Source organism: Rattus rattus, chromosome 5, assembly GCF_011064425.1.
Source record: "Rattus rattus isolate New Zealand chromosome 5, Rrattus_CSIRO_v1, whole genome shotgun sequence".
In the NCBI taxonomy this organism is placed as follows: Eukaryota; Metazoa; Chordata; class Mammalia; order Rodentia; family Muridae; genus Rattus; species Rattus rattus.
The window spans coordinates 144,491,306-144,514,515 of NC_046158.1; positions in this window are offsets into that span (position 1 = coordinate 144,491,306).

Consider the following 23,210-nt stretch of genomic DNA (forward strand, 5'->3'; position numbering starts at 1 on the left):
TCTATTGACTCTCTCACCCTCTCCACCGTGCATTCCCTACCCCCTTCCTTTTTTTCTGTATGCAAGGGGGCACAGGAAAGAGACTGCCGGCGTGGCCAGAGAACAGCCAGAGACATGCAGAATAATCCGTAGCAGAAAGGGAATGAAGTGGACTGAACGTGGTCAGCAGGCGGGACATGGTCACAACTCGGGCAGTGGGAGAGGATACTGAAGACAGAGAGGAAAAAAGAGATGGGGGAAGGGAGAGGAAGAGGGGAAAGAGGAGGGGGGGGGATGGGGAAGGAGAGGGGGAGGGGGAAGGAGGGGGAGGGGGAGAGAAAATAGAGAGAGAATAGTAAGAACAGTAAGAGCAGAGGATGAGGAGAGGAGGGAGAGCTGGGTCATGAGGGGGATGAATGGCTAAGGGGAGGAAGCCTGTGATTTAGGGTAGAGCAGGAGGTGACAAGGGCCAGGGTGCTGCACGCACTTTGAAATGTGTAGCAGGTACTTGTGATGCTTGAGGAGCCTGGAGGCTGGCATGTGCTATGCTGATAGGCGCCATGGTAGGAATGCCCCCTTCTGCCGTTGCTAAGGGAAATTGCTCATTTTGGCTTATAGGAACCAGTCCCACATTCCTGAGGAACGCTGGCTTTTCTCTGCCAGAAATTCTCCTGCAGTCCAGGTTAAGTTCATTTCGAGATATGTGGACTGCCTTTTGGAGTTTGGTCCCAACTGTGTAACCCGGGCAGGTCTTGGGTATCTTTCTCCAGGCATATACTACAACCCTGGCTCAGAAACCCTTGCCTTGGGTGCTGTAGAGATCGCTTCCTCCTTCTCTTGCTCCTCTGCCACAGTGACTCGTCCCCAAATGAGTGGTTTGGGTCCTTGTCTCTCTCTAGGGCTCTTGGTTTTGGAGAACAATTCCAGACAGCATTTTAACCAGGGTTCTCTAGAAGAATAGAACTGAAAGAATCAATATGTATGTACACATATGAGTTCCTTACAGTCTGTGGCCCAGCTTGTCCAACAATGGCTGCACATCAATGGAAGAAAGATCCAAGCCTCCAGTAGCCATTCCACCCACAGGCCTGGTTGTCTCAGCTGCTCCCCAGTATATGACGGAATTCTGAAGACGTAGGCTCTAAAGCAGGTGAAGGAATGGACTTGCCAAGGAGAGCGAGGGCAATCAGGCAAAGAACAAAAGCTCCCTTGTCCCATGTCCTTTATATAGGCTGCAATCAGAAACTGTGCAACAGATTAAACGAGGCTCTCCTGCCTCAAAAGATTTAAGGTTAAAAGCGTTTCATCCCAATTAAGAGAAATCCATCACAAGTGTAGCCAGCCACTTGACTGTTAATTCTAGATGTAGTCAAGTTGACAGTCAAGAAGCTGACCAACCGTCTTAGACAGTAAGCGTTCTGTGAGTCTTTGGGTGTGTTCCAGGCGTGACAAACATAGCCACAGCACTCCGCTGTGTCCTGTGGTGCCTTGGTGTGTGTGTGTGTGTGTGTGTGTGTGTTAGGGTGATACGAAACACCATGACCAAAGCAATTTGGAGAGGAAAGAGTGTACTTGGCTTACACTTCCACTGTTCATCATCAAACACCAAAGGAAATCAGGACAGGGGCTCAGAGCAGAAACCTGGGGGGTAGGAGCTGATGCAGAGGCCACAGAGGAGTGCTGCTTACTGGCTTGTTCATCCCGGCTTCCTCAGCCTGCTTTCAAACAGACCACAGGATGACCAGCACAGGGTGGTACTATCTAGAAGAAGCAGGGCCCTCCCTCATTAATCCCTAATTAAGAAAATACCCTTCAGACAGCCTGATCTCATGGAGGCATTTTCTTGATTGAGGTCTCACCTCTCGGATGGATGTCTCTAGCTCGTGTCAAGTTGACATAAAACTATCCAGCACACTACACTCTGCTTGAGTCTGTCTCCAAGAGGTATCTGTACAGTTGTCTGGGCTCAGCACTTCTCTCTGTCTGTGCTGGACACAGGCGCCCTTGATTATCCAGTCGGGGAAGCCCCGCAGCCCATGGCATCCTTGCAAGCCAAAGGACACCAAGAGAGTTCAACTGTGGAAGGTGCATGGACCACCAAGCAATGTGGAGTCAGTGTACTGAACTCTGATACTGAGGCCTTCCCTAAAACCACAGGCTCCATTTAAGGAAGATGCAGGGGCCTGGTCCTTCTGTGCATGCTTTGAGCAGAGCAGGAACGGGTGTAACATTCTACAAAAGCCCAAAGAAAGAAGAGTCAAACTTCAGAGTCTCGGGTCACAGCACTCTCAGAGGCCGAGGCTCAGGTTGGTACACAAGGTCAAAAGTTCCTAGTGTCTGGGTGCTACATGCATGTGTTATGCACATGTGTGCAAGTGTGTGCATGCCTGCATGTGTGTGCCTATGTGTGTGCATGCATGTATGTGCACATTTGTGCAAGTGTATTCATGACTGCATGTGTGTGCATGTGAATGCATGCACGTGTGCATGTGTGAGGCTAAGGTTGATATACAAGGCCAAAAGATCCTAGTGTGTGGCTGATGTGTGCCATGTGTGTGTGTGTGCCTGCATGTGTGCTAGTGTTTGTGCACATGTGTGTGCTTGTGTGTGTGCTTGCATGTGCGTTGTGTACCTGCATGTGCAAGTGTTTGTGCACATGTGTGTGTGCTTGTGTGTGTGTGTGCTTGCGTGTGTGTGCTTGCGTGTGTGTGTGCTTGCGTGTGTGTATGTGTATGTGTGTGTGTGTGTGTGTGTGTGTGTGTTTAACACCTGCTTTGTCTATGTGCTTTCCCCCTGGTAGGGACATCTGCCTTCCCCTGTATCTCCAGGGCTTGGCACACAGTGCATGACAGACATTTGTTCACTGCTGGAATTTCCAAAGTGGCTGGCCTGAGTCACTGCCTAGCCATGGACATGTTGGTCCCTCGGGCTGAACTGAGACAGAGAAAGCTGTGGACACTTACTGGGAAGAGTCTTCTGAGCTCTTTGCTGGCTTTAGGGTGCAAGCAGTCCAGTTGGTCTGGAGCTTTGGAATCAGGAATCTGATCTGAAGATTTTTCAGCAGCCTGAGGCCATTACAGGAAATGACCAGTTCTGTCTAAACAGGCACAGACACCTCCCGCAGATGCCCACGCTTCGGACGGCATACATTCAGACCCACAACCCTCAGCTTCCCAAGGCTTTCTAATATCCTGCCTCAGGGCCTACAAGGCTCTCCAAGTGGCACTTTCCCATATGGCTTCTGTCACCTTGACACAAGGTATAGTCATCTAAGGGGAGGAAGCCTCAGTTGAAAAAAAAGTCTCCATAAGATTGGGCTGCAGGCTAACCCGTAGGGCACTTTCATAATTATTCATTGATGGGCGAGGGTCCAACCCATTGTGGGAGGGGCCACCCTTGGTACTGGTGGTCCTGGGTTCTATGAGAAATCAGGTTAAGCAAATCATGAAGAGCAAGCCAGTAAGCAGCACCCCTCCATGCCTCTGCCTCAATCCCTGCCTTTAGGTTCCTGTTCTTTTCAGTTCCTGTCCTGACTTCCTTTGATGATGAACAGTGATATGGAAGTGTAAGCCGAATAAACCCTTTCCTCCCCAGCTTGCTTTCTTTGGTCACGGTTTCATTGCAGTAATATAAACCTTAGCAAGGACACCGCCCAAATGTACCCTCGTCTCTGGTCACTTCTCAGCATGTGATTCAGCCTTAGGCACCTTACAACATTTCCAAATGCGAACTCTGACTCTTCTTTATGATGTTGATTTATTTTCTCTCCACCCATCTCTAACCCCAGGCCAGATACCCCATCAAGTTATTTACTCATTCCATATGAATCTGTCCGGTCCCCTTAGGTGACCAGGTCCATCGAGACTTTGGGATCAACAGTGGGCTGTAATAGCTATGACACCTTAGTGTCTCAGTTGACCCAACAGAAAATGAATGAATGAGCCCTCGCAGATGCTCCCTGTGTGGCAACTGAAGCTCTGGGCGTCACAGAAAATGGGACAGAGAAAAAAGCATTCCTCTAGGAGAGGGGGGGGGGACAGAGGAGATTACCCAGAAGTCTCCACCAAAATGGCCCTCACACATTCTGGGTCACAACTGTACTTCATCCTCCCCTCTGCTGTGATGGAGCCTGACAGAGTAAGGACTGATCACCATGGACGTGTTTTCCAGTGGCCAAGGTTGCTGGGGAAGTCGCCCAGCCTCATTCAAAAAAGCCAAGGACCAGTTGGGGATTTAGCTCAGTGGTAGAGCGCTTGCCTAGCAAGCGCAAGGCCCTGGGTTCGGTCCCCAGCTCTGGAAAAAAAAAAGCCAAGGGGGTCAGCATAGGATCATGCCCAGAAAATCCTGGGAAGGCGAGAGTAAGCAGAGACCAGGTTGGTCCAGAGCGTAGCATGGAGGGTCCTATAAGCAGAGAGATGGGTATGATGCTCTTAGGAGGGCTCTGGAAAACATTTACAAAACCCTCAAAGGAGGACTGAGCACTTGAAAGCCAACAGTAAAACTTGTTCCTAAGGGTTAGGCTTCAGAAGACCAGACCTGGGACAGTGGCTAGGAATCACCACACCTAGGGAGCCTCATCTTTCAGATCCACCCTGAAAGCAGAGCCTTGACTCCCTCACATCCAGAGCCTTGTAGTTTAGAATGAGCCTGTCTCCTACCCTATCACTTAATCTCTACAGAAATCCCGGCGTGGCAACACTGGGGAGGCACAGACACAGCCTAGGCTGTGGTCTGCAGCAGCCTAATGTATTTCACAATCTTTCAGAGATGTCAACTTGGGTCAAAGGGGATTTCTTAGGCAAGAATAGAAAAAGAATTCAGGAGGAGCCTGCAAGACGCAGAGTTAGAGGGTTTGTCTTAGTTAAGGTTTCCATCGCTATGAAGAGTCACCATAACCAAGAAAGCTCTTATAGGGACATGATTTAGTCCAGGATGGCTTACAGACTCACTACAAAGGTTCAGTCCATTACCATCGTAGTGAAAAGCTTAGCAGTGTCCAGGCAGGCATGGCACTGGAGAGCCTGAGAGTTCTACATCTTGCTCTGATGGTGAGCAGGAGGACTGACTCTTCTGTACTGGGCAGAGCTTCAAAACCCACTCCCATAGTGACAGACTTTTTCCAACAAGGCCATAGCTACCCCAACATGGACACATGTCCTAACAGTGCCAACCCCTATGGGCCAAACATATTCAAGTCAGGGTTCATTAAAGGCAGAAAGGAAGGCTCGCAGGGGAAGAATGGAGCATGTCCACCTGAGAACATGGCGGGGGACTGCTGAAGTAGGGTCATGGCTTACTTACTGGTTCGTTTATTTTGTGTGTAAATGTGTATTTATTCATACCTATATGTAACAGCAATGGTTAAAGAAGAGGAGGCCCTAAATTTGGGAAGAGGAGAGGACAGGCATATGAGGGGTAGGAGGAAGAAGGGGGAAACCATACAATCATCTTTTTTTAATTAAAATATTTTTGAGATTATAATATAATTACATCATTTCCCTCTTCCTTTTTCTCTCCCCAACCTTTCTTATGTATCCAAACCTTTCGTTCATGTTTGTGGCCTCCTCCTCCTTAGTTGTACACACACAGTCTCACACACACACATATGTAAACACACTTATACACATGTACACATGCACACACTCACATGTGTACACACACCCATGCACACACTCACCCATGTGCACACGTGCACACACTTACACACGTACACATATGCATACACGCACACACTCACATGTGTTATACACTCATGCATACATGCTCACTATGCACACATGTACACACATGCACACACGTATACATGTACACACTTACACACATGTACACACATGCACACACTCACATGTATTTACACAGTCATGCATACATGTTCACACACTCTGCACACATGTATACACATACTCATGCACATATGCACACACTCACACATGTACACACATTCATGCACACATGCACATACTTACACATATACACACACATGTACGCACTCACACATGTAAACATACAGTCCTAAATATGTAAAGACAACCTGCTCAGCTTGTATGTTACAGGCACATGTTCTCAGAGCTGACCATTTGGCATTGGAGAATCAATTGGTACACTCTTCCCTGAGGAGATGATTTCTTCCTCTCTCAGCATTCTTTTTTTTTCTTTTTCTTTTTCTTTTTTTCGGAGCTGGGGACTGAACCCAGGGCCTTGCGTTTGCTAGGCAAGCACTCTACCACTGAGCTAAATCCCCAACCCCCTCTCTCAGCATTCTTTAGCTGCCTGACGTTCTTTGTCTAGAGTTGAGGCCTCCTGAGCTTTCCACCATCCATGTTACCACATGTCAGCACGTCTATAGATGTCATTCTTTTGTGAGACTTGTTCGGGCAGCCATGTTGATGAGATTTCATGGGTCTAGCTTCTCTGGCATTCCTAAGAGACATGGTCTCAGAGCAAACAATCTTTCTGTGCCGCCTTTGGCAATGATCCCTGAGCCTTAGGTGTCAGGTTGTGTTGTAGATGTATCAAGTGGGATTACAGTTTATTAAAAGTTCAAGTTTTTAGAGAGAGGCTTGGAGAATGAAACCTGCTCCAGTGTGGGCACAGGCTGCCCGAGTGACTCAGATGTCTTAACAGTAGCCATATCAGCCACTCAGAGGCTCCCAAGTTACATCTCAAAGTTGACTAAGGAATTGTGTCCTTCTCTTTCAATAAGAAACATCACAGGGTGGCTCTGGAGATGTGTCGATGGGATTGGACCCTGACAAGGCAAATCCGGGAGCAACTTGGGTTAGTAAGGGGGTTGTGGCATGTTCCTCTGCTGTAATAGGATTTCTAGTGAGAGCCCTGGAAAACTTCAGGCTTGAAGCTTCAAAACATCTACTCTTATATCCACCATGACTGCTCTGCTTGACCTATGGGAAGTGGCACTATTAGGAGGTGTGGCCTTGTTGGAGTAAGTGTAGCCTTCTTGGGTAGAATTCATCACTGTAGGGGTGGGCTTTGAGGTCCTATATTCAAGCTCTGTCCAGTGAGGAGGAGGCCCTACTCCTGGCTGTGAAGTGGACATTTCTGGTGTCTTTGGAGACTCAGTTGTGTCATGCGATGGTTTTGTGGAGACTGTCTTATGAGAGGATGTTTTGGCTGAAGCAGACATGTGGGAAGATGTTTTTGCTAAGACTAGACACGTGGTGTTTTCTGGAAGCTTCCTGGAAAAGGGCACATGGTGTTTTGCTAGAGGATGCTTGAGGGGACACTGCTAGAGCAGACACATGATATTTGGACAGGGTGTAAGTATAACCCAACCCTTTGCTGTTCTTCACTGGGCTTTCTGACGCTGGGCTCCGATGATGATGTTGTAGCATTGGTTCACCTTGCCACTCTTTGCTGATCGTCATTTCTCGTGACGTCATAGAGAGCAGCACACCGAAGAACTTCTTGTTGATATTCTAGTGGCTTCTTGCTGCTTCCACAGACCCGGGCTGATGGGCAGAGCCTTGAGGTGCCTCCTGGATGGAAATGTCACTGCTGATTAGTGAATGGTGTTTGAGGCTGGATCAACCTGCTGCTGCTGATTCGTGTGAAATGAAGTACTGCTATCCTGACAATGAAGATTGGAGTTGCCCAAAAGAAGTCTTTCTAAACAGGCTCACGCCCCTTGTTCTTGGGACTGCTCCACAAACATGGAGGAAAAATGGACGGAGGTGGATCCTGGCTCTGCTACTTGAATGGACCTGGGAAAGGTATGTTCTAAGCCTCTGTTGGCCTGACTGTAGGGCAGTTCGACAGATAATCCCATCAACTGGACAAGATCTGGAATCACCTAGGAGACAAACCCCAGGCATGTGTGTGAAGAAGTTTCTAGGCTGAATAATTAAAGAGGGAAGACTGTAAAGTGGACAGCACCACTCCCTGGGCTGTGTCCTGGATGGAATGAAAGGAAGAACTCAAGCAAGTACCACCATCCACCCCTGTCTTCTTCCTGACCACTGACTGCCTTGTACTCCTACAGCCATGCCTTCTCCATCACGACAGAACACCTTCAAACTGTGAGCCAAAAACAAGCTTTTCTTTCTAGGGTTTCATTGTCATGGCGATGAAAAACATAATGATGCTGGTAGAGATCATAGCATTCCTACCCAGGCAAGTGTGTTGGCAAACCAGGGAGGAGACCCAGCTGAGTCCCTTCCACCTCTGGACTCTTTTATATTTTTCTGAATTAATTAATTAACTCTACATCCCAACCACAGCCACCTCTTCCTCTTCCCCTCTGAGTCCCCTTCCCCTTTCCCCTCCTGCCATCTCTCTCTACCTTTCTCCTCAGCATACAGTATCCTATGGATACCCGCACACCCTGGTACATCGAGTTGCAGTAAGACTAGGGATGCATTTACTCCTATTGAGGTTAGACAAGACCAGGGAAAGGGATCCTAAGTCAGGCAACAGAGTCAGAGACAGACTCTGCTCCAGTTGTTAGGGGACCTCCATGAAGACCAAGCTGCACATCTGTTACATATGTGTAGGGGACCTAGGTCCATTCTATGCATGCTCTTGCTTGGTGGCTCAGTCTCTGTGAGCTGCTATGGCCCAGGTCACTTGACTCTGTACGTTCTCAGTGTTCCCCTAACTCTTCCTCCCCCTCCTCTGCAAGATTCCCCTAGCTCTGCCTAATGTTTGGCTGTGGGTCTCTCTCCATCTGCTTCCATTAGCTGCTGGGTAACTCCTCTCAGAGGATAGTTATGCTAGGTGTGATGGTTTGAACAGGCTTGGCCCATGGGAAGTGGCATGATTAGGAGGTGTGGCCTTTGTTGGAGGAAGTGCATCCTTGTTGGGGTTGGCTTTGGAGCTCTGCCCAGAGTGGAAGGGAGCTTCCTCCTGCCTGCCTGCAGAAGAGTCAGTCTCCTGCATCAGATCAAGATGTAGACCTCTCAGTTCTTCCAGCCTCACGTCTGCCGGCACACCGCCATGCTTCCCACAACAATAATGTGCTGAACTTCTGAAATTGTGAACCAGCCCCAATGAATGTTTGCCTTTATAAGAGTTGCCTTGGTCATGATGTCTCTTTACAGACTAAGATACTAGGCTTCTTCTGTAAGCAGAGCAGGACAACAATAATGCCAGGGATTGGCTTTCTCTCATGGGATGGGTCCCAACTCTGGCCAGCCATTGTTTGGCCGTTCCCTCAATCTCTGCTCTATCTTTATCCACGTATATCCTGTAGGCAGTACAAATCCTGGGCCAAAGGTTTTGTAGGTAGATTGGTGTCCACTTCCCTCCGTTGGAAGTCTTGCCTGGTCACAGGAGGGGGTCATTTCAGGTTCCATATCCCCTGTTGCTAGGAGCTAGGGTTACCCTCTTAGATTCCTGGGAATTTCCATTGTCCTAGCTTTCTGGATCATCCCAGTGTTGCCTCCCCAACCCCACCTCCCACTTCTCTCTCCCTCAGTCCTCCCTACACTTGATCCCTTCACACCCTCTTTCTCACCCAGCTCCCTCCCTCCATCCACCTCTGATGTCTATTTTATTTCCTCTCCTGGGTGAGATTCAAGCACCCTCCCTTGGGCCTCCTTTATTACTTAGCTTCTTTGGGTCTGCGGATTGTGGCATAGGCATTCTGTACTTTATGGCCAATATCCACCTTATAAGTGAGTACATACCGTGTGTGTCATTCTGCCTCTGGGTTAGCTCACTCAGGATGATATTTTCCAGTTCCATCCATGTGCCTGCAAATTCCGTGATGTCCTTATTTTCAATAGCTAAGTAGTTTTCCATTGTGTAAGTGTACCACATTTTTTTATCCATTCTTCAGTTAAGGGGCATAAAGGTTGTTTCCAGTTTCTGGCTATTATGAATAAAGCTGCTATGAGTGTGGTTGAGCAAGTGTCCTTGAGGAATGGTGGAGCGGCGTCTGGGTATGTGCATAGGAGTTGTGTAGCTCAGTCTAGAGGTAGGACAGTTCCAGATTTTCTGAGAAACCATCAAATTAATTCTCAGAGTGGTTGTACAGGTCTGCGTTCCCATTGGCAATAGCGGAGTGTTGCCCTTGCTCCACCTTCTCTCCAGCATGTGGTATCGTTTGAGCTTTTGATCTTAGACATTCTGATGGGCGTAGGATGGAAACTCAGAATCGCTCTGATTTGCATTTCCCCGGTGACTAAGGATGTCGAGTATTTCTTTAAGTGCTTCTCAGCCATTAGAGATTCCTCTGTTGGGAATTTTCTGTTTAGCTCTGTATCCAGACACTGTTTGTTGGTGTCTTGAGTTCTTTATATATTTTAGATGTTAGCTCTTTGCTGGATATAGGGTTGGTGAAGATCTTTTCCCAATCTCTAGGCTGCCATTTTGTCCTACTGACAGTGTCCTTTGCCTTATAGAAGCTTTGCAGTTCCATGAGGTCCCATTTTTTAATTCTTGACCTTAGACCCTGATCTATTGGTAGACACAGATCTTTCTTGCTTGGTTAAAGTTACACCAAGGTATTTTATATTATTTGTGACTTTTGTGAAGGTTACTGTTTCCTTAATTTCCTTCTCAGCCGTTTATCATCTGTATAAAGAAAGGCTACTGATGGTTTTTTTTAATTAGTTAAATTTGTATCCAGCCATCTTGATGAAAGTGTTTATCAGTCATGGGAGATCCCTGGTAGAATTTCGGGGGTGACTTTTGTATATCTTCATATCATCTGTGAATAATGACACTTGGACTTTTTTCACTTCCTGTCCCCTTGATCTCCATCAGTTGTATCACTCTAGTTAGAACTTCAAATACTAAATTGAAGAGATACAGAGAGCATGGATGGCCTTGCTTTGTCCCTGATTTTACTGGCGTTGCTCTCCATTTAATTGGATACTGGCTGTCGGCTTGCCGTACATTGTCTTTATTATGTTTAGGCCGTGTATCCTTGATCTCTCCAAGACTTTTAACCTGAAGGGGTGTTGGATTTTGTCAAAAGCCTTTTCAGTATCTAATGAGAATATCATGGGGTTTTTTTTGTTTGTTTGTTTATGTGGTGAGCTACATTGATGGATTTTCATAGGTTGAACCACACCCACATCCCTGGAATGAACCTTACTTAATCATGGTGGATGATGTTCTTGGATTTGGTTTGAAAGTATTTTATTGAGTATTTTTGTGACAATGTTTATAAGGGAAATTGATCTGAAATTCTTTCTTTGTTGAGTCTTTGTGTGGTTTAACTGTCAGAGTGACTATGACCTCATAGAATGAGTTTGGCAATGCTCCTTCTGTTTCTATCTTGTGGAGTTTGAGGAGTATTGGTATTAGCTCATCTTTGAATTCTGTGCTAAAACCATTTGGCCCCGGGCTTTTTTGGTTGGGAGACTTTTAATGACTGCTTCTATTTCAGGTGTGCCTCTAAGTTGCTAGTATGAATTCTCTCCAATTTCTTCATGAAGGCACTTAGGGCTATGAGCTTTGCTCTTACCACTCTTTTCACTGTGTCCTGTAAGTTCATGTATGTTGCGCCTTTGTTTTCATTGACTTCTAGGAAGTCTTTAATTTCTTTTTTTCTTCCCTAACCCAGTGGTCATCGAGTAAAGAGTTGTTCAGTGTCCATGAATTAATAGATTTTCTGTTGTTTAGGGTGTTGTTGAGGTCCAGATTTAATCCATGGTGGTCTAATAAGATACAATGGGTTATTTCAATTTTCTTATATCTGTTGAGGCTTGCATTGTGACCGACCATATGGTCAGTTTGGGGAAGTATCCACGAGGTGCTGAGAAGTTCTGTAGATATCTGCTGGGTCCATTTGATTCATACATCTTTTAGTTTCATTATTTCTATGCTTATTTTCTGTCTCAATGACCTGTCCATTGGTGAGAGTGGGGAACTGAAGTCTCCCACTACTCATGTGTAGGGGGTTCAGTGTGTGATTTATGCCTTATTAATGTTTCTTTTACAAATGTAGGTGTTCTTGCATTTGGGGCATAGATGCCCAAAGCTGAGACATTATCTTGGTAGATTTTTCCTTTGATGACCATAAAGTGTCCCTTCCCATCCCTTTTGATTAATTTTGGTTGAAAGTCCATTTTATTAGGTATCAGAATAGGTACTCCAGCTTTCTTCTTGGGCCTGTTTTCCTGGAAGACCTTTTCTCAGCCCTTTACTCTGACGTAATATCTATCTTTGTAGGTGAGGTGTGTTTCCCGTATGCACCCAAGTGATGAATGCTGTTCATGTATCCATTCTGTTAGCCTGTGTCTTTTTATTGGGTTGAACCCATTGATGTTGGAAGATATTAATGACCAATGATTATTAATTTCTGTTATTTTGGTGTTAGTGGGGGGTAATGCATGTGTGTGTGTGCATTTGTGTGTGTTTACACACACACACGCACGTGCACACACACATGCACACACACACACACACACACAGTCTACCCTTCTTTTCATTTGGCTGGCATGGAGTTATTTATTTCCTATGTTTTCTTGGATTTTCCTTCTAGTATCAGCTATAGGGCTGTATTAGTTGATTAAAATTTTGCTGGGTACAGTAGTCTGGGCTGATATCTGTGGTCTTTCAGAGTCTGCAAGACATCTGCCAAGGTCCTTCTGGCTTTTAGAATCTCTCTTGAGATTGACCTGTCTGTCTCTGTATGCACATTTTCATACACACATGCAAACACAGAATCAGTGAGTTAATATTGGCCCTTTGTCATTTCTTATGACATATTATTTATTCCAGTTTCTATAACTTTTGCCCGGTGCCCTTTTCTGTTCCGTATCTCAGCTGAGATACCCCACAGCCTGTGGCCAGCCTCGCCTGCGAATAAAGCAGTGAGTAGGTCTTGCATCGGCCCTCAGGAATTTAGGCTAAGGTCAAGCTGCCTGCAGGACTGCTGTCTAGTGACCACACTGCCTGGGGCTGTAGGCAGCTGCCTTTCTGCTGTTTTCATGTGGCCTTTTCATTGTACTCTTGAAGAAAGTGGTATGTGGGGTGATCTTTCCCTTTTTCTCTTCTTGGAAGGCCACTGGTCCCATCAATGGGCCTCCATCCACATAGACAGTCTACCCGAAGCCTTATTTCCAGATTCCATCACCTTGACAGCCAGGATTCAGCACAGACATGAGGGGACCATGAAACTTGGTCCCTAATGAAGCTTGTATCTTCTTTCTCAAATTATTTCAGCTTTGGTAGCAGGGGAATCTTGATTCTCCTTCTCTCTCCCAACTCTCCTCCCCCGATCCCCACCATCTTTACACATCAGAATTGTAAGATGTTCCAACCCTGGAGGTGCAGGTCTGAATGCCAGCTATTCAGGAGGCTGAGGCAGGAGGATGGCATGTTCCAGACTTATCTGTATATACACTCAGTTTGAGGTCAGTCTGGGCAACTTGGTGAGATCCTGTCTTAAATAAAAAGGGTAGAAAGAGGGCTGGGAATATGGCTTGATGATAGAATACTTAGTAGTATGTGTGAGGCCTAGGCCCAACCCTTAGAACTGGAAGAAAATAGAAGAAAGAAGAAAGAAAGAAAGAAAGAAAGAAAGAAAGAAAGAAAGAAAGAAAGGAAGGAAGAAAAGAAAGAAGAAAGAAAAGGAAGAGAGAAAGAAAAAAGGAAGAAAGGAAGGAAGAGAACGAAAGAGAAGAAAGAAAAGGAAGAAAGAAAGAAAAAAAGGAAGGAAGAAAAGAAGGAAGAAAAGAACAGAAAAGCACAGTTGGCTCTGGACTCTAGGAGGGCTTTCTGTTACTGGTATTTTTGTATCTGCTTATTCTCAGTGGCTAGAGAAGAAATGCAAACCTTGCCTGGTGCTGATATTTAAATATCAGTACATGTCACTGTCCACCTCTGTACTAAGCCAGGCATAAGGTCATGCTGATGTCTCTGATGTTAACCGGTGACCACCTAGACCCCATAGGTAGCATGTGAGACCTGGACCTTGTCCCCAGCTGTGGTTCTCTTGACAGTGCAGTCCATAAGCAAGCTCCTGGATGTGAGGAGCTTCGTGGAGCAGGGATCTTGAGCATCTCCACTTGCAGATGCTTCAGATTCCACGTTTCCATGGTTACAGAGGTCAGAGTCTTGCTTGTTCTCTACTCTAGGTAGACTCCCCTTCCAGCTGCCCAGGGACTGACTTCCTTCACTGAGTTATTCTTAAAGTGTGTGTGTGTGTGTGTGTGTGTGTGTGTGTGTCTGTCTGTCTGTCTGTCTGTATCTGCGTGTGTGTATGTGTATGTGTGTGTGTCTGTATCTGCGTGTGTGTTTGTGTGTGACTGTATAAGTGGTATATATATGAGAATGTGTATATGTGTGTGAGTGTGTATGAGAGTGTGTATGTGTGAGTGTGTTTATGTGCGTGTGTATATGTATGAGTGTGTGTGTGAATGTCTGTGGTGTGTTTGATTGTATGTATGTGAGAGGGTGTGTGCATGAGAGTGTGTATACGTGTGTGTGTGTGTGTGTGTGTGTGTGTGTGTGTGTGTATGTGTGTGTTGATTTTGGAGTACATATACTTTTGCTCTGTGTGGATATGAGACCATGCCTCTTGGGTTGAATGTATCTGACTTTAATTGAAGTTCCTTGCCTGTCTTCCAAAGTGACTGTTCATTTGACAGTCCCATCAGCCATGCCCGAGAGTCCTTCACAGCCTCAGCAGCATGGTGCCAAGGTTTCTTTGTTATTACACAGACTTAAAAAAAATAACTGTTCCAAGTGCGCAGAGCTGCCATCCCCCACAGGTGCCAGCACTGCCGTCCCCACAGGTGACAGTGCTATCTCATGCTCATTTTCACTGGCAGTTCTCAGCTGACCTGTGACCCTGTGAAGGGAGACACCATTTTATGTGCTTACATACTGTCTGTCTTTACTAATGAGATGGTGTCTTAGTGGTTTTATTTTATGTTTTTTCCTTCGTCGAAACACTCTGACAAAAGCCACTCCTCAGAGAAAGTGTTTGTTTCGGTGCAATTGGTGCACAGTTGAAGGTCCAGTCCATTACAGCAGGGAGGGACGGCGCTTGAGAAGCAGAGCGTGGTGAGCACATGCTGCTGCTTGCCCCTTTCTCTGTTTACACAGTCCAGGGTCCCAGCTAGGGAATGGTGCCACCCACAGTGGGCCTTCCAGTCCATAAGGCCTCTGTCAATTCCCATCTCAGTCACAGCCCATCTCCGCCCGTGGGCTCAGTGTGCTGACTTCTAGCTCCTCACACAGGACTGTGTTTCATTTGATTCTGTATCTTGATCGTCCTCTTTTTGGAAGGTGCTGTTTAAAGTTCCTGGTTATCTTTCAGTACATTCGTGGAGTCTATTGACATATGTATGGTATTGGTATGTAGGGTGGTCTTTTGGTATATTGTGTGGACTGGAAATAACTGTTCGTCAATGCCTCACTTGCCTGACAGTCTCATAGCGAGAGGGTAGACAGTGACTGTTATTCTGAAATATGGATAACATATTATTACAGCCACCTGCCAATCAACACACATCTAAAAATGCAGCCCAACAGTGCAGTGTAAGGCAGACCATGTGTGTTGTTGGCAAAGAATCCTTCATCACGTGTCCTGTCATGTGCTTGTTTTAGCAGAGCATCCTCTCTCCTGTGTCTGCTTCAGCTAAACGTTCCTTCAGGAGTCTGCTTTAGCCTTTCACCTGTGTCTGCTTCAGGAAAACATTTCTTCACATGTTTGCCCCAGCAAAACACCATCCAACACAACGGACTCTCCAAAGAACCCTTATGTTTCCACTTCACAAAACTCTTGGTCCCTTTGGAGAACAAGTGTCTTAACTGCTGAGCCATCTCTCCTGACTCTCACGTCTGTCTTTCGCTCATGAAGGATGGAGCGTGGGTTTGCCTCTGCATTTTATGTCTTGCTTATTTTAAAGCTGGTCAAATTCTTGACCTTGCGGGCAAGCTTAGCTGTGAATAATATTTTCTTTCTAAACTTGGGCTTGGAGGGAGGGCGGTTTGGCAGAATTTGAGTTGGGCTTTGCTAGACTAGCAGCCATGGGCACGCTCTAAAGCAAAGGCTCTCAAACTTCCTAACTGCAACTCTTTGATACAGTTCCTCAGGTTGTGGTGACCTCCAGCCGTAAAACTATTCTCATTGCTACTTTGTAACTCTACTTTTGCTACTGTTCTGAATTGCAAATATCTGTGTGTTCCTATGATCTTAGACCACACCTGTGAAAGAGTTGTTTGGGTCCGAAGGGGTCGTGACCCATGCATTGAGATCCCCTGGTCTAGCGTTTTCTGTTCACTTGTGGCTGAGAGGCTGGCTCAAGGCACCTGAGAAACAAACCATCAGATTTAACTGGGATATGAAATGTGGGTTTTCATGAGTAGAAGGAATTTCCTCTGTTCTTCAAGTGCTGAGAGGTATCGTGAATGCGGATTTCATTTGTCAAGTGTTCTCTGCGTTCACGCTAAGTTACACGGTTATCTCTTTAGCTCTGGCAGCAGCGAATTACAGGTGATTTGGGGGGCGTTGACCGATCCTTACAGTTTTGGAACAAGTCCTACTTGACCCTGTGTGTTCTGCGAGATTCAACTTGTTGATGCTCTTGTCTAACTTTACGTGCTTTGTACACAGACAAACATGTTCCGTGTGATCAGAGATGACTTTATTGAAGACTTTCATCTGTACATGAGAGCCATTCAGCGAATCTTCTGTCTGCGTCTTTCTCTGACTTTTGTGTTTGCCTCACCCTAGAACCAGAGTGAACTGGACAACGTCCTCTCTGATTGAGTTTTCCTCAGAAATTTTATTACATTTTTGTTTGCTTATTTGGGGGTCACATGCCATCGTGCACACATGGAGGTCAGGACAACTTCCAGAAGTCAGTTCCCTCCTTCCACCTGGTCCTGCGGTCCTGGCGGTCAGACTGGGGTGCTCAGGTTTGGTGGCAGTGTCTTTACTCTTGGAACCATCTTGCTGACCTGCTTCTGTTTTCTGTACAAGTGTGAACCTCATATTATTTCTTCCTTTGAGTATTCGAAAGGAAGACTCAGCAGTAAAGCAGTTCAGATCTAGTGATTTAGTGAGGCTATTAACTACTGGCCTCATCAATTACGCAGACACAGGGCTACTCAGGGTATCTGTTTCTACCTGTACCGATTTTTGTAGTTTGGGCATTTTGATGAACTTTTTTTTTTTTTTTTTACTTTATGTACATAATCAAAATCTCAGGCATTGAGGTGAAGCTGTCTGCCACGCGTCCTTTTGATGTGCCCGTCTCGCTCCTGATTTGGACATCTTGTGCCCTCATAGCTTTTAGTCTGGCTCCAAGCGTCTTGATTTAAAACAATCCTTTCGAAGACCCACCCTTCAGTGTTATGGGCTTTGTGTACAACTCTGATGTGTACGAGCATTTTAATTGCACATGTGTGTTCCTGATGCCCGCAGAAGTCAAATCCCCTGGGACTGGGGTTATAAATGATTTCGAGCGACTGTGCCGGTGCTGGGAACTGAACCCATGTCTGCTGTAAGAGGAATCAGTGCTCTCAACCACGGAGCTGTCTCTCCAGCCCCTGATGCTCTAACCACTCAGATGTCTCTCAAGTCCCTGCTGCCCTAACCACTGAGCGACCTCTCCAGCCCCAATGCTCTAACCACTGCAGTCCCTCACTGCTGGTTTTTTTTTTTTTTTAATTTCTCTTGACTTTCTTCTTTATTTTTGTTTTTTCATTTCCTCTGTTGGCTTCAGACTTAAATTGCTCACTTTTTTTTTTCTTCTGGAACTTTCAGTAGTGTAAGCCTGGGTTATCCATGTCAGCTCCCTCTTTCCTAGTGTACAGATGATTCTAGAAGCTTCTCTTAACTTCCCCTTTGCTGTATCTCCCGTGTTTGTTCCAGTCTCACTTCCTCCCAAACACGCAAAAATATCTCTTTATTTGAACTTTATATTTTTTATTGTTTTATCTCAAGTTTCCATCATAAGATCATATGAACAATACAGATCTTAAAATATTAATAAGATACATGCACATATTCCTGAGTAAGGTACTTACAGTTAATATATTTATGTTAAAGAGTTTTTTCAATGTCTTTGTTGTTATTTCAAACTGTCTTGTTTTTAACTATCTCTTTGTTAATGATCTTCAGTTTAATTTATAATGCCAGCAATATTTTGTGCAGTTTCTGATTTTTCTTAGTTTGTAGAAGTCACTATCTGGTGTCCTCCCTCCCCCCCTCCATCCCTCCATCCCCCCCCCTTCTCTCTCTGTCTCTGTCTCTCTCTCTTTCTCGCCACCTTATTTTTGAGACAAGATCTCTCCTGCACCTGTCTGATTAGCTGGCTGTGAAGTCTCTTCCTCTCTGCAACTTCAATCCTGCCGTGCCCAGTTTTTTATGTGGGTGTTGGGGGATGAAAGCCAGGTTCCAGTTACACGGAAAGCACTTTACAGACTGAGCCGTCTCCTTGAGCCCTCTTGTTAGGTTTTTTTTTTTTTTTTTTTTGAGATGTGCTTTATGGATGAGAATGGGGTCTTTTGCTGTGTTTCATGTGAACCTGGCATATGGTGGTGCTGCTGCTGAGGAAGAGAAAGAGGAGGGGAGGGGGAGGGGAAGGGGGACGGGAGGAGGATAAACATGGTGATTCTGCTGTTGATGATGACGATGATGAATTCTGCAATTGTCTGCCGATGACGGCGCTCTCCCAGCCGGTCATCCACGACCTTATTGATTTCCTGCCTGTTTGATTTATCAGTTACTGACTCGGGGTGTGGAGGTCTCAGATTGTAACAGCGAAGTTGTCCATCTCGCCTTTGTCCCACGTGCTTCACCATGCTCTGGGGCATGCGCATTCAGGCCCGCTGCACTTCCCGGAGAACTGATCTGTGTTAACGTTACACAACACCGCATTTATGCCGATAATTTTCCTACTGGTTAAGGTGACTTGGTCTGAAATTAATACAGTTGTTGAAGCCCTTTTTTTTATTGGTTATTTTATTTAGTTATGTTTCAAATGTTGTCTCCCTTTCTGGTTTCCCCTCCGCAAACCCTCCATCCCATCTCCCCTCCCCTTTGCCTCTATGAGGGTGCTCCTCCACCCACCCACCCACTCCTGCCTTGCTGCTCTAGCATTCTCTCATGCTGGGTCGTCAAGGGATCAAGGGCCTTCCCTCCCACTGATGTGAGATAAGGCATTCCTCTGCTACATATGTAGCTGGAGCCATGGGTCCATCCATGTGCACTCTTTGGTTGGTGGTTTAGTCCCTGGGAGCTCTGGGTGGTCTGGCTAGTTAATAATGTTGTTCTTCCTTTGGGGTTGCAATTCCCTTCAGCTCCTTCAGTCCTTCCATTGGGGTCCCTGTGCTCAGTCTGATGGTTGACTTTGAGTATCTGATTGGTCAGGTGCTGGCAGAGCCTTTCAGAGGACAGCTCCTGTCAGCAAGCGCTTCTTGGCATCAGCAATAGTGTCTGGGTTTGGTGTCTGCAGATGGAATGGATCCCCAGGTGGGGAGGTCTCTGGATGACCTTTCCTTCAGTCTCTGCTCCATTTCTTTTATCCATGCCGTTCCTTTAGACAGGAACAACTCTGGGTTAAAAATTTTGAGATGCGGGCTGGGGATTTAGCTCAGCGGTAGAGCGCTTACCTAGGAAGCGCAAGGCCCTGGGTTCGGTCCCCAGCTCCGGAAAAAAAAGAACCAAAAAAAAAAAATTTTGAGATGGGTGGGTGGCCCCATTCCTCAATCGCGGGCTGTGCCTATCTACTGGAGGTGGTCTCTACAGATTCTCTCTCCCCTTTGTTGTGTATTTCTGCTAAACTCATCTTCGCTGGTTCCTAGAAGTCTCCCACTTCCTTGGTATCTGGGACTTTCTACTGGCTGCCCCCAGGTCCCCATGCCCATTGCTACAGATTTCTTCTACTCGGTTTCGGGATCCTCTTTACTTCTCTCCAGTCTCTTTCCATACCTGATCCTGCCTCGCCTTCCCCTCCCGCTCCTCTTCCCTTCTCTCCCCCTTCTAAGTAGGACTTAAGCATCCACATTTGATTTTCCTCCTTCTTCCTTTTTTTTTTTTTTTTTTTTTTTTTTTTTGGAGCTGGGGACCGAACCCAGGGCCTTGCGCTTGCTAGGCAAGTGCTCTACCACTGAGCTAAATCCCCAACCCGGATTTTCCTTCTTCTTGACCTTCATGTGGTCTATGAGTTGTATCATTGGTATTCCAAGCTTTTTCCTAAGAGCCACTTATCAGTGAGCACATACTATGTGTGTTCTTTTGTGACTGAGTTACCTCACTCAGGATGATATTTTCTAGATCCAACCATTTGCCTGCAAATTTCATGAAGTCATTGTTCTTAATAGCTGAGTAATTCCTCATTGTGTAACTGTGACACATTTTCTGTATCTATTTTCTCTTTGAGAGACATCTGTGTTGTTTCCAGCTTCTGGCTATTATAAATAAGGCTGCTATGAACATAGTGGAGCATGTGTCTTTGTTGTATGTTGGAGCATCTTTTGGGTATATGCCCAGGAGAAGTATAGCTGGATCTTCAGGTAGAACTATTCCAAAATTTCTCAGGAACTGCCAGATTGTTTTCCAGAGTGGTTGTGCCAGCTTGCAATCCCATCAGCAGTGGAGGAGTGTTCCTCTTTCTCCACATCCTCGCCAGCATCTGCTCTCACCTGAGTTTTTGATATTAGCCCTTCTGACTGGTGTGAGGAGGAATCTCAGGGTTGTTTTGATTTGCATTTCCCTGATGACTAAGGATGTTGAATGTTTCTTTAGGTGCTTCTCGGCCATTCGATATCCCTCAGTTGAGAATTCTTTGCTTAGCTCTGTACCCCATTTTAATAGGGTTATTTGGTTCTCTGGAGTCTAACTTCTTGAGTTCTTTGTATATATTGGGTATTAGCCCTCTATCAGTTGTAGGGTTGGTAAAGATCTTCTCCCAATCTGTAGGTTGTCATTTTGTCCTAACAACAGTGTTCTTTGTCTTCCAGAAGCTTTCCAACTTTATGAGGTCCCATTTGTGAATTGTTGATCTTAGAGCCTGAGTCATTGGTGTTCTGTTCAGGAAAATTTCCCCTATGCCTATGTGTTCGAGGCTCTTTCCCACTTTCTCTTCTATGAGATTCAGTGTATCTGGTTTTATGTGTAGGCCTTTGATCCACTTGGTCTTGAGCGTTGTACAAGGAGGTAAGAATGGATCAATTTGCATTCTTCTACATGCTGACCTCCACTTGAACCAGCACCATTTGTTGAATGTGCTATCTTTTTACCACTGGATGGTTTTGGATTCTTTGTCAAAGATCAAGTGACCATAGGTGTGTGGGTTTAATTCTGGGTCTTCGATTCTATTCCATTGATCTACCTGCCTGTCTCTGAACCAATATCATGAGGGTTTTTCTTTTCTTTTTTTTTTTAAATTTTATGTGAATACACTGTTGCTCTCTTCAGACACACCAGAAGAGGGCATCGGATCACATTACAGATGGTTGTGAGCCACCATGTGGTTGCTGGGAATTGAACTCAGGACCTCTGCAAGAGCAACCAGTGTGCTTAACCACTGAGCCATCTCTCCAGTCCTATCAGGTTTTTATCTCTATTGCTCTGTAGTACAGCTTGAGGTTAGGGATGGTGATTCTCCTTGATGTTCTTTTATTGTTGAGAATAGTTTTCACTATCCTGGGTTTTTCGTTATTCCAGATGAATTTGAGAATTGCTTTTTCTAACTCTATGAAGAATTGAGTTGGGATTTTGATGGGGATTGCATTGAATCTGTAGACTGCTTTTGGTAAGATGGCCGTTTTTCCTACGTTAACCCTGCAGATCCATGAGCATGGGAGATCTTTCCATCTTCTGAGGCCTTCTTTGACTTCTTTCTTCACAGACTTGAAGTTCTTGTCATACAGATCTTTCACTTGCTTGGTTAGAGTCACACCGAGGTATTTTATATTACTTGTGACTATTGGGAAGGGTGTTGTTTCTCTAATTTCTTTCTCAGCCTGTTTATCCTTTGAGTAGAGGAAGGCTCCTGATTTGTTTGAATTAAACTTATACCCAGCCACTTTGCTGAAGTCGTTTATCAGGTGTAGGCATTCTCTGGTGGAACTTTTGGGGTTGCTTATGTACACTATCATATCACCTGCAAATGATAATATCTTACCTTCTTCCTTTCCAATATGTAACCCTTGACTTCCTTTTTAAGATGTACTCCTACTATACAATTCATCGCACAATTGGCTCCCATTTCTTTTCTGTTTTGCCAATTTGTTTTGAGTTGATGTAATTAAGCCACTCACATTTAAAATGATGTGTCTCTATCTTGAGTAATAGGTATAACACTTTTTTTTTTAACAGAGACTTCTTTTTCTGTCTTCACTGACTTCACAGTATCTTATGAGAATCCTTTCTTTGCTTTTTTTTGTTATTGTTGTTGGTTTTTTTTTGTTGTTGTTGTTTTTAAGTCCAGTACTGGATATTGAACCCAGAGGACTACATGGTCAATGGGCATTCAACTACTAAGATGTGTTCTTGTTTCTCTGCTTACTTTTTATTTTGAAACAGGGTCTCACTAAGCTGTGGCTGTGTTTGTTACTTTTCTATTGCTGGGATAAAGCACCACAATCAAGGAACTTAAAGACAGAAGAGTTTGGGGCCAAGATTCCAGAGGGTCAGGGTCTACAATGTTGGGGACAACAGGCAGCAGACATGATGGCTGTGGATGGAAGCTGAGAGTGGAAGGTTTACATCTTGAACCATAAACCACCCCCATTCTACTTCCCATAGTCTCATGACTGTGTAATTGCAGCGAGAATTTTGGTTTCTTTGAAAAACAGAGAAATATTATGGGAATGTTTTTTTTGGTTTAATCCCAGGGATGGGATATGGGGCTGCCTCAGATTGTCCACAGCAGCTGACCATGATTTGCTTCGTGCTCTAACAAAGGTGTGATTTTGTCACATTATATAGCTTCTGCGATTGTGTGATGTTTGGAGTTCTGCGGACTTTTCAGAGAGCACATAAACGCTAGGGCCCCAAGAGGCGTGGTGTGTTGTTGGTTGTTGACTGGCTGGTGTCAGTCATGGTCTGTTAAAGGGTCAGGCACAAAGGAGAAACAAGAAGAAACTGTCCTGACGGTGAAGATCAAACTTGCCATGAGGAACTCGACTCCCCTAATCAGCAGGAAGTAGTCTAACGATGTCACCCCCTCTCCCCTCTATGTTTTTCTTCTCTCTTATCTCGTGTTAGGAGGTTGGAAGGGATCAGAAGGGTGGAAAGAAGAAAGAACCCCTACGGTAGCTTATGCTGGCTATTTAGTGTATGACGGCTTTAGTCCAAC